Below are 7040 nucleotides of genomic sequence, written 5' to 3'. Positions count from 1 at the left end.
TGGGGATATTGGGCAGAGGTAAGGCACGGTACGGGGTCTCTCAAGAGGTCTAAGTCGCAACAGGCTCGGGGCACCTGGGATCTGGTTCCAGCTAGCCACGTTTTCCTCTGGGGGGTGTGGGGGGCTTCAGGTCCGGCACAGGGCAGGGCACTGGCCCCCTGGGTGCTTTGGACGCGCCCTTGCAACCAGAGCAGCCTGTCAGTTACATTCCAGAGCTCAGTGGGTAGTAGGAACATTCGACGCCAGTTTCCCCAGTTTCCCGTGCCCCGGATAGGACGCACCCTTTTTGTATCTGCGTCTCCATCCCCTACCCGGGGACTGGACGTTGTAAAGACCAGTCACCACTCCAAATCTCTCCACCTTGGTCCCCAAAACCATAACCGCCAGAATCCCGACATTTCCCTAAAATGCAGATCCCGATTCTCCGATCCAACGCACGCATCCCTAATGTCTGGCACGCCTAACCGGATATTTCGGGATCCTTTCCTTCTCTCTGGCTTGGGGTGCCAGGAAGAAGCCAGGGGGCTCTGGCCCCTGAAGACACCAATTGGAGCGCTTAGGCCAGGGAAGAGCCGCAGCCCTGGAACCCAGTCGCCCTTTGCAGGTGCGTGCCTGGCATGTCCCTGGGGCCCCTCAGCTGAGAGGGGAATGGGCTAGCCCGGGCGGAGCAACCCTGTCACCTTTCTTCTGCGGGAACCTAGAAAAACCATTACGCACAGTCCCGGCCCTAGCAGCCCAGCTGGAAATCAGAAGGCTTGGGCGCACCCCCTGGCCTGGATCCGCACCGCCCAAGCCCAGCCCTTCCTCCCTAACGCTGCGATTCCTGAGCTGGGGCTGCCTGTCCTGTAGATTTTCGCCTCCTTCGCAGCTTGTCGAGAGTCCCAGACTCTGCTGGACCACCAACGTCCCACCCCGGCCCCGCTGAGAGCAGAGGTGGGGCTGTTCAGGAAGAGGTCCCTGAATGCAGCTGCAGGACACTGGGCGGGAGAGTCGTCCCAGGCGGCCCCTCCCAGCCTAGGTGTTAGGGAAAGAAGTCAGTTTCTGTAGCCGTCGGCCTCAGGGCGGAGCGGAGAGTGGAGGACCCACTGGGCCGGACCGCAGACCCTACTAGCCAAGGAGGTGGGAGTGGGTGTTTGGTTAAGCAGAAGGCCAACTTCGGAGGTGCCTGTGTCTTGCGTGCCTGGTTCTGAGCATCTCCCTCCCTCGCGCGTTTTGTCTGGGAGAAAAAAAAAAAAACGGAAATCGGGGAGATTTGCGCCGACCCTCCTCCCGAAGTCTGGGAACGCTGCAGCAGGAAGAACTACTCATAACGACACTTTAGCCCCCGACACTTGAATGCTAAAGGTTACACTTACAGTCTTCAGGGAAGGGTTTCCTGCCAACTAGGCTAGCGGTGCGCGCTGCCACAGGCCGTGGGTTCCCTCATCCCGGCCCCCTCCAGGTGCGGTCAATGTGATAGGCTCCGGGTGTTTGTTTACTCCAGCGACTAGACCGGGAGGTGCTGGCTCTTCCCTGCCCCGAGCTCCAGGGAGCCTCTTCCACCACCCCCACCCCCCCCCCTCCGCGGTTATTTGCCTGTAGCTGTTTGTGCCTACCTCCTTTTGCTCTTGATTTCCTCTGCCCTGTGGGTTCCCAACCAGAAGGCTGAGATTCACACCAGGTCTCACCTTTGGGAGAGACCTTGTCCAGCCCTTGTCTTTTTTTTTTGCTCCGGGTAGTTGATGAACCCTACAGCTTGGCACAGGTGAAAGAAACGTAAGCTAAATTAGATTTAGTGCTTAGCCTTACAGGGGTCTACTGGAAGACAGGGCCAGAGAGAGGGTGCTGGGTGGGGCAGTTTTTAGGTGGGAAACTTATGAGTCATGGAGGGCTATCCCAGCGATCCTAGGACCAGGGGCATCTCTTTTTGCCTCCCCACCCAATAATGCTGGAATTTAAAATGACATTATGAGTGGCGAGTAATAGGGATGGGGGTTCGTTCTCAGGAGCCAAGCAAGTGTCTGTTTCCTTTTCTGCCCCAAATCCTCTACATTTGCTGGGCACCTACGTGAGACTCCCTTTCATCTGCTGTTCTGTAACTGCATTCATTCCTCCTAGAGGCCCTGGGAAAATGCTCTGGATTCCATCTTTAGACAAGAGAATTATCACACACAGAGAGGCTCACGTAAAGGCCACACCGCCTTACCGGGTTGCCCAACTTGAACTGTAAACCAGGTTCTGTGGGGCTTTATACCAGCTGCCTCTTGTCAAAGCAAGAGAAGCAAGGTAGAGGACAGCGACACATAGGAAAGGTATAGGCAAGTGGGGCCAGCCGAGGAAAGGCAAATAGTCATAGTTTTGTATGGTCTCAGGGCTGACATTCAAGGATAGGAGACAGCCGTCCCTGGGCAGCAAGAAGGATGCTCTCTGCAACAGAGGCCGGGCGGCGGGCAACCTGGGATGTCAGCAAGGGTATAGCCCCCTGAAGTGATACCCCTGTGTGCTCCAGACTTGCCAGCCTGACCTGCTCCTGCCGGGGGAGGGGCGGGGAGTTCCTACTGGGCCTTCTTGTTTTCCTTTGCAAACTGTCTTCGTCTGTCTGAAGCTGGGACAAGTTCCTTACTTCTGTGAGTCATCAGGGCCAACAGGAAGGGATAATCAGATGACCAGCCACTCATGAAAAAATATTAGGAAATCCAGTAAGCTGGGAATCGGAGAGACAGCAGCAACATTGAAAAAGGCAAGCAGTCTTCTTGGGCACATGAGAGCCTGGGGTTTGCAGACCCTAGGGTAGAGTGTGTGGTAGCTGTCAGCTCCTGCCCCATAGGTACCAACCAGGTCTTAATCACCCTTCTGGATGGTTCTACAGTGTTTTGACCACACAGGCTGGTCTCCCTTCACTGGGATTAGCTGGTTGACTCTGACTAACACCATACAAGTGTGGGTGTATGCCACTGGGCAGGACTGGCCTGGCCCATGTGGGGAGCTGCCGAACGGCTTGTTAAGGGGAGCGCTTCTGACTAGGCAATCCAATTACATAATGCTGCCAAAAGAACTCAGGGCTAGGAGTTGTGTCTGAGTGACATATGTTGTTACCAGAGGAAGGATCAAATGTCTATCCTTTAACCCCAAGGCTAAAAGAACATGGGTGTGCATCAGTTCATCACCACTCACTCATAAGAGGGGCTGACGGGGTGGGTAGGAAAGTGGTATCCACAGACATCTTCTACCCTGTTCCCCTGGTGCAACGAAAGCCCACTTTTGATTCCCCTCCTAAGTAACTACAGACACACCGGATGCCCCAAGTCATCTTTAAAGCAGTGCTTCCTGCTTTAAACTCCTCAGAGATGGTCGAGGAAAACAAATGAGGAGAGAGGAGGAGAGGAAAGCGGAGTTAAGAGGTCTTGTGTCCTGGGAAGTGGTGGTGGTGGTGGTGGTGGGGGGGGGTGTTCCCTTCTTGTACCTATCTGGATAAACCCTGCTGGTCTTTCAGGACTACCAAGTCATCCCCATTTGACTAGCACTGTCCCAGCCTACAGTTGCACCCCAGGAACCCTCTCTATCCCACCAGACAGACACGATGGTCTTACTTCGCACAGGCCTTGGCCAAATTTCCACAAGGAGAGAAAACAAGGTGTACTGTTCTGATCCAAAATTAGGCAAATTAGGATGACCTAAAAGGTTCTTTCATCAAACATGTAGAGGCCTTCCTTCTGGGAATCTGAACCCACAGCCACCATGTTGAGTCCTGAAGCTTTCTAGACAGAACAACTACCTGCTCTCTTCCCTTAGCTTTTCAGATTGTTTTCTTCCTTCTTTCTTTCTTTCTTTCTTTCTTTTTTTCTTTCTTTCTTCCTTCCTTCCTTCCTTCCTTCCTTCCTTCCTTCTTTCCTTCCTTTCTTGTTTATTTGCTTTTTTTTTTTAAGGTCTCTTTACATAGCCCTGGCTGTCCTGGAACTTGATATATAGACCAGGCTGGCCTTGAACTCACAGAGATCCACCTGCCTCTGTGTCCTAAGTGCTGGGTTCAAAGACATGCATCACCACTCCTGTCAAGTTTTCAGATGTGTCCTTAGAATCTGAAGGTGCCCTAAATTCTTACCATGCCTTGCTGGGGAATCCACTTATGTGTGTTAAAGATCCGAGCATGCCGAGTCATGTTTTGTTTTCAGAAAGCCCTTTTAACTAAGCAGCTCGGGTTGGTTCAACACCCCATCTTCCTGCCTCAGTCTCCTCTGTGCTGGAATTACAGGTGTGTGCCACCAGGCCCAGCTGTAACTTGCCTTTTCACCCCATCTGTTTGCATGGTTTCCTTCCCTCCAGCTGTGACTCCGAAGACACACTCTGAGCTGCATTACATTCCTGAACATTTTGAGGACATCTGACTTTGATTCTGAACCGCCCCTCCCAATCCATCCTTAATGTAGACCTCTCCGACCCGCCTAAGCAATCTCTGGCAGGAGACACAGCACCAAGCTTAGGCTGCAGTTCATCCCACCGCTATTGTTTGTTTGTTGTTTGTTTTTCCAAACATCAAACTGTCTGTAAATTCCTTGGGCTAATTGCAAAGAAGCGATTCCTTTCGGTGCTTTGGTCATGTTCCTCCGGCTCTCAGAATACAATTTCATCTCTGCTCGGAAAGGAAAACCCGCTTGTTGAGGATGGAGCAGGGAGGAAAGGGTGAAGCCATCGCCTCTGCCTCTGCCTCCCCCCCCCCCCCCCCCCCCCCCCGCGCCCCCGCAGGCTGCCTTTATGGAGTCTATTTCCAGTCTGTTTACCTGGCAAGGACCACGTGACCACCCCAGAAGGAAATGCTGACATCATTGTCTCTCTCCCTCACACGTGTGCGGCCTGCCTCTCAGCCAGCTTTCCCGCATCCATCCTCCTAGCCCGTGCCTGTTCGCCCCTCCCCCAACGCTCATATAGCTCTCCCACTTATTTCTGCCTTTCTCATGCCACGCTTGCCTTTGTTTTCCCTTTTCCTAGGCTGTCTCAGAGAATATCCTGCACACACACACACACACACACACACACACACACACACACACACACACACGGGCTTTTTCCTTTTCCTTCTCCATCCAACCTTTCTTCCTCTTTCCGTATCACTCAGATCTCTGGCCATTGAGTGTTCAGTGTATTTTTAAAATGCACTTCCTCTTTTTCTCTATCTTTGAAATTTCTAAAATAAAGGGGGGAACAAATAAACCCCCTTAGACAGCCCAGAAAACCTTTCAAGCCAGGGCAGGGCGTGGAGGCGGAGCTGGGAGAGCAAAGCTGCTCCATCCAGCCACTCAATTTCCTGCTCCAGTGGCCTTCAAGATTTAGGGGTTGGGGGTTTGGCCCAACATGCCCTTTTTGTTTATGTATGATTGGCCTTTTCTCTCCCTGGCTGCAGTCCTACGTTTTCACCCTAGCTGCTGGCCACCGGTGTCCTTCCTTCCCCACAACCAGGCTGTGCACCCACCCCAGCAGCTCCTGGCCTTGTGTGGAAGCCCCACGGGCACCTGGACCCCGGACCTTTCTTCTCGTCCTTGGTCAGTGAGGGTGTTTCTTAGCAGCCTTCCAGCCAGGAACTCCAGGAGCTGGGAGACCCTGATGGCAGAGAAGAGAGGCCTGCAGTGGTCGATGCTGGTGCCTTCTGCCTGCTCAGAGGCAGAGCTGCAGGGGTCCAGCTGCTCTGGAGAGCCTTCTTGGTGCTTATGGGCGCCATGCCAAAGCATGCAGCGTGGAAGAAATGTTTAATGAAGATGTGGGAACCTCGCTCTGTTTATTTATTCTCACAAAAAGGTGGGCATAGGGTGTCCCTGGAAATCGCTTTGAAAGCAGACAGCAAGGTAGTGAGGCCCAGCCAGGGAGTCAAAGGAAACTTCCTGGCCAAGGCCGCACAACACAGACCTTCCCCCTTTGCTCCCTCCCACCCTTAGTCCCAGAAGGTCATCTGGGCTGGTCTACCTTTTACTATAGGGCAGGGGAGAGAGGTTGAAAGAGGCATGGAAAGGTCACACAGAGAGGGACTATTAAGACATCATTAGTTAGGTGTGAACTCATCATCCCTAACACTTGTAAAGGTGGGACTCCGCTGGGAGCACCCTAGTGCACAGAATGGTGTTTTACTGCTGGGTTATAGAGAAAGTCTCACATCCAGCATCCTTTAGGACGATCCCAGATGAGACCTTGAATGGTGGAATAGTGGTCCTGGATATTTGACTGTGACTCTGATTCCTAAAAGATATTTGCAGTACTATACCATTTTAAAGGTCCTGGTAGCCAATCAGGAGAGAGTTCAGGTACTGTGAGGTCACCTTTGAGAAACCTGTTTACTCAGACACAAAGCTGTGAGTGAAGTTTGGTGGAAGAGGTTGAGTCACAGATAAATCTCCTACAGGCTCATCAGCAATCTAGAACTTTCTATAGGCATTACATATTTGGTGTAAGGTCTAATTTTAAATTTCTGAAGGTTATAGGCCACACACTTGTCTTTGGGCGTTGTCTAGCAGACGGAGTGATTTGAGGGCTTCTGAGCCCAAATAAAAATGGTGTTAGAAGGTCTCAATGTCATCCTCATTCTTCCAGTTTCCTACTCTGTGGACCCTCCATTGTGGGTCTGAGACATGCACGTCAGTGGACCCCACAATATCCAAGTCACATCCGCCTTTTCAAGCTGAAGCAGAAGAAGGCGGTAGCTACCCATAGTGGTGGTGAGGATGAAGAGGGAAAGGATGAAGAGCAGAAGGAGGAAAGGGGGGGCAGATTTTTTTTTAACTATGGCACCTCTCAACTTGGGAATGATCTGGGGAGCACTGCACTCAGGCTCACTTCCTCTTGGAAACGCCATTCCCAGCCTCACCCTGCTTCTCATATTCAGCTCATGAGGCAGGGATGGACTCATTTATGTAGCTAGACGTAGCCGTTGATTTCCCTGCCCTGCACTATCCCAACATGGAAATGTGATTGCATTTGTGAATAGATTGGCATTCGTGTTATGGGCTACTCCACCTGCTTCCCCGAAGACAGACACCATATGGAGTATACATTGTACATGTCTCTGCAAATGCCCA

At 52.2% G+C, this 7040-nt stretch overlaps 1 long non-coding RNA gene across 1 annotated transcript in view; it reads left to right on the top strand.

The window, feature by feature from the left end:
- The first annotated feature begins 257 nt into the window (after positions 1-257).
- The window catches only part of LOC118584720, a 28074-nt gene continuing 21291 nt past the window's right edge, over positions 258-7040 (top strand). The window contains exon 1 of the long non-coding RNA XR_004945046.1: positions 258-604. This is a non-coding gene — a long non-coding RNA (uncharacterized LOC118584720). The remainder of the gene's footprint in view (positions 605-7040) is intronic.

The sequence above is a fragment of the Onychomys torridus genome, chromosome 5 (assembly GCF_903995425.1).
Source record: "Onychomys torridus chromosome 5, mOncTor1.1, whole genome shotgun sequence".
NCBI lineage: Eukaryota > Metazoa > Chordata > Mammalia > Rodentia > Cricetidae > Onychomys > Onychomys torridus.
Note: the sequence above shows the minus strand (reverse complement) of the source record. Positions and strands in the feature narration are given on the sequence as shown.